The following is a 5,000-nucleotide window of genomic DNA, read 5'->3' on the forward strand; positions in this document are numbered from 1 at the left end:
AAAAAAAACTAGCAATAAAAAAAATACCAAGTCTTCGTCTTGGAAAATAACAAAATCTAAAAGAAAAATCTTCTTTGTGGAAAATAGTAAAATAAAAAAACCAAGTCTTCACCTTGGAAAATAACAAAATCTAATCTAAAACATCTTAAATAAAGCTTGTCTGTAGTCTTCTTTGTAGGCAGAAAATAGTACGTTACAGGACTCTCAAACTGATGTATTCCAAAAATAAAGAATTAAAATAACAAAGTCTAATCTATATAAGCGCTCTTGAATAAAGCAGTGTAAAAAAAAATAGCAATATAAAAAAAAACAAGTCTTCGTCTTGGAAAATAACAAAATCTAAAAGAAAAGAAAAGTCTTCTTTGTGGAAAATAGTAAAATAAAAAAAACCAAGACTTCACCTTGGAAAATAACAAAATCTAATCTAAAACATCTTAAATAAAGCTTATTTGTAATCTTCTTTGTAGGCAGAAAATAGTAAGTTACAGGACTCTCGAACTGATGTAGTCCAAAAATAAAGAATTAAAATAACAAAGTCTAATCTATATAAGTGCTCTTGAATAGGCTTCGTGTAAAAAAATAGCAATAAAAAAATACCAAGTCTTCGTCTTGGAAAATAACAAAATCTAAAAGAAAAGTCTTCTTTGTGGAAAATAGTAAAATAAAAAACCAAGACTTCACCTTGGAAAATAACAAAATCTAATCTAAAACATCTTAAATAAAGCTGGTTTGTAGTCTTCTCTCGAACTGATGTAGTGCAAAAATAAAGAATTAAAATAACAAAGTCTAATCTATATAAGTGCTCTTGAATAAAGCTTCCTGTAAAAAATAGCAAAAAAATACCAAGTCTTCGTCTTGGAAAATAACAAAGTCTAAAAGAAAAGAAAAGTCTTCTTTGTGGAAAATAGTAAAATAAAAAACCAAGACTTCACCTTGGAAAATAACAAAATCTAATCTAAAACATCTTAAATAAAGCTTATTTCTAATCTTCTTTGTAGGCAGAAAATAGTAAGTTACAGGACTCTCGAACTGATGTAGTCCAAAAATAAAGAATTAAAATAACAAAGTCTAATCTATATAAGTGCTCTTGAATAAGTTTCGTGTAAAAAAATGGCAATATAATAAAAATACCAAGTCTTCGTCTTGGAAAATAACAAAATCTAAAAGAAAGGTCTTCTTTATGGAAAATAGTAAAATAAGAATACCAAGACTTCACCTTGGAAAATAACAAAACCATCTTGAAAAAAGCTTATTTTTAATCTTCTTTGTAGGCAGAAAATAGTAAGGCGAAAATAAAGTCCCCTCTAAGCTCTAAAGTAACAAATACGACGTGTTAAAAAAAAAAAAAAACTAACAATAAAAAAAAGAACCAAGACTTCGTCTTGGAAAATAACAATCTAAATTGTGGAAAATAGTAAAATGAAATAAAAACCGACTTCACCTTCGAAAATAACAAAATCAATCTAAAACAAATGACATCTTAAAACAAAACTATTATTTGTTTCGGAGGTTGTCTATGACTGTTCATAGACCGCATAATTTCCACAGAACATTCTCAGAATATCAAGAGAGAAAAGCAGCGTTCTGCGGGAAATCATCTTGGCCAGTGATGTCGTTCTGGGTTTGGTCAGGCCCAGGGAGGTAAGTACCTCGTTATTCTCAAGGGGCCACTTTCCTCTTGCCCCAACCGGGAATCCAAAGAATGTGACCTTGCTAGCCTTCGTCAGCACTTTGACTTGATCACCAAGAGGGGTATAGTACGAAACTTTGTGCGAGGCAGCATCTGACAAGGTATTCTTTGAAAGCTCAAAACGGACGGTGACATCGATCACAACCGCCTCCTCATCTTTTGCAAACACGAGGTCAGGCTTTCTCATCTCTCCCGTCTCGGATATGAACCGTGGCTCTTTGTATACAGACCAGCCCAATCTAGCCGCTTCGTCTGCCAGAATGTTAGTGATCTTGTTATGTCGCGCAATTCTTGCTTTCTGTACTGCAGGACATTGACCGAGAATGTGCGAAAGGGACTCGAGTCTGGCAGAGCATTTCCTGCAGGAACGTAAGGCCCCATCTCTGCCTCTGTTCAAGCTTTCTCTTGTTGGGTAAATATTTGCCCTTAGTTGTAGTGCTGCGATAAAGAAGCATTGTTTAAAGCCGCACCATGGCCTCAACCAAGCATTACTGATTCTATCATGCGCAAAGTTTACAATGCCCCTTCCTTGAACCGGCTTTTCGCACCATCTCTGAAATTCATGCTCCCTCCAATCGCAGGGTCTCGGATATACAGGTTCTTTTGACACCGAGTCCCTGAGAACGAATGTTGGGATTGCATCACTGTCACCCCCTGCTCGTACCCACAAATTACGGTATTCTTCCTCCATACCCTGCGAGGACACAATATTACGGGTGATAGCATCGGACGAGTTTGCTATACGTTGCAGCCTTCTAACTTGAACCGAAGGGATTGTTTTTTCCAGTTTCAAGATGGCAAGGCCTCCGTCTCGGGCTCTGGCATATAACAGTCCATCACAAGTTGAAGCGGGAAGGTGGAGCCATCCTTTTACCGCCTTTCTAATCTCTTGGTCCAACCCACGGAGAGTTGATTGCTTGCAGTCCGAGTGGTCTGCAGGATATAACAATCTGGGTAGGGCATAGGCATTGAGTAGTTCAACCTTCTGAGTTGGCTTCAGAGGCGCCTCATCGATTTTCGAGATCCATGTCTTTAGCTGACAATGTAGATCAGGCTGTATAGTGCCAGTCCAAGGGCCAATTTTCAGACCAAGGTATTTCGTTGATTCATCAGGTTGGATCATATGGACATCTTTATTTTTGATAGTCCATGGGTCGCAGTTGTTCACCGTATATGAATCTTTGGTTGGGCTTATCATGAAGCCCTGGCACTTTCTGGCCTGAACCTCCAATCCCGATAGCCCACAAAATGATTCCAAGATCGCTAGATTGGCGGCCATACCAACCCAAGATTCGCTCACCAACACCAAATCATCAGCAAACGCAAGAGCTGTCACGTGGTCGGTATCAATGGAGTACCCAACTCCGTGTGACTCTAGGGTGCATATCAAAGGGTCCATGGCAAGATTGAAGAGCAGGGGTGACATGGGGTCACCCTGTTTGACACCAACACGTATGCTAATTTCTCGAGTCGACTCGCCATTGCTTTTGAACGAGGTCGTACACCGATCGTAGGCGTTCTGGATGATGCCCACCACGTGTTCATCTACTTTCTTGTGCCTTAACACCCATAAAATATGAGCATGCGAAACCGAGTCAAAAGCTTTCGCTATGTCGATGAACATGACAGCCAACGGCCTGTGCAATTTCTTAGCGTGTCTCATAAGGTCCTGTAGCACCTTAAGATTTTCAGAGCAGCCAGATGCCGCTATAAAACCACGCTGCCTTGGGTTTAAGGGACAAGCACGAGCAAGACGTGCAGTCATTATTCTGGAAAATAATCTCAGAATCATTGAACCAATCGTTATTGGTCTCCAGTTCCCCAAATCTTTCAGCTTTTCATCGTCCATAACCTTAGGAATAAGAATCGTCCTATTCTTTTTCAACTCTTTGGGAATAATTCCTGTAATCATCCATGCATTAAATAGGGCTGTCAGTGTCCGACCCTCGGGGTCGGCAGCACAGATTGCAGCCCTTGTTAGGCCATCTGGCCCAGCTGCTGACGTTGGTTTAATGGCCCGTATGGCAGTCTGAACTTCCTCCACCGAAATTAGGGGCTCAAAGTATTCGTTATTTGCAACACCTGATGACTTAAATTGGCCCAGGCCATTGAATGGCAACACCTTCTCCCATTTTTCGCAGTAAAAACGATATACATCTGCGTTCGGGATTCGGCATTCATGACGTTCAGTGCCATCCAGGACTAAGGACGCAAGAAGAGAGCGGTTCTTAAAGAAGAGCTTCTGGTGCTTCATGAAGCTTCCTCGTTTTTCCGCTCTCTTCTTCATCCAAGATCGTGTGGGTAATATCCTGGGTTTAATAATGTCGTTCTCGGGTTTTGAACGTTTGCCTTTGTTTTTCACCAATCTCATCGGACAAAGCATCAATGCTGTGGCAGTTTCTACGAGGGCATCATGTTGGCCCTCGCCGTTAAGCCAAGCCTTTATTGCCTCCATCGCAGGCTTTTCCAGGGTCCCAGAATTCTCATTCGTAAGCCGCTCAGCTGCTTGAGCGAGTATGGATGAAGTCCCCGTTGTTACATTTGGTGGGGGAGACAATGTCTCAAGAGGCCTAGAAGAAAAATGTAAGCTGTCTGACATGGGGGCCCCTGTCTTTTTACTTAGGTCCCGTCTCTTGTCAGAGACTTGCTTGTTGGTCTTAGTCCCAAGCGCTTCAGCAATGATCTTATTGATATTCTTTTTCCCCTGAAACTGCAACTCTAGAAGGGCCAGCTGTTCTACTTCCTTCAAAGACCAGCAGCTACGGTGTACCCCTCTCTGCGAGGTACCCTTTATACCATCTTTAATCCTTTCCTCATTACGGGTGACTGGGTGAGCATGCCTCTTGTGCTGCGAAAGGCCACTTAGAGTTGCAAAGCGTGCCTGGCAACATTCACAGACCATTGGTAAGCTTTCCTCAGTTAACTTTATTCCCCCACATTTGGGGGCATGACAGGCAATCGATCGGTGGTTTGAGTTGGTTTTGTCACATTTAGCGCACTTAAACACCAGAGGAATGTCTCTGTGTTTGATGTTAAAATGTGCAACAAGTTCGGATGCTTTGCCCATGTGTTGTTTACAGATAACGCATATATACTCCAGACTAGGCAGTACAACCGTGATAGTTTCCTTGGTGTCAATGGGAAACTTTCCCAACACGGGTTCCTCAGCCGATATGTCGAGGAAGGACTCCTCCACATCCTCATCATCCTCTGTAAAGTCATCTGAAGAGTCATCCGACTCAACTAGACTTTTAATCTGTTCGTAAAAATCGTAGTTCATCTCCTCTTCCTTTTCCAAGGACGAGTTATG

The 5,000-nt window shown here is 41.1% G+C and overlaps 1 pseudogene; it reads right to left on the reverse strand.

Moving 5' to 3' along the window:
- The window catches only part of LOC142916160 (28S ribosomal RNA), a 10,616-nt pseudogene that overhangs the window by 2,368 nt on the left and 3,248 nt on the right, over window positions 1-5,000 (reverse strand).

The sequence above is a fragment of the Petromyzon marinus genome, unplaced genomic scaffold (assembly GCF_048934315.1).
Source record: "Petromyzon marinus isolate PM22_M1 ecotype Great Lakes invasive population unplaced genomic scaffold, UKy_Petmar_22M1.pri1.0 PM_G_Scaffold_38, whole genome shotgun sequence".
Lineage (NCBI taxonomy): Eukaryota > Metazoa > Chordata > Hyperoartia > Petromyzontiformes > Petromyzontidae > Petromyzon > Petromyzon marinus.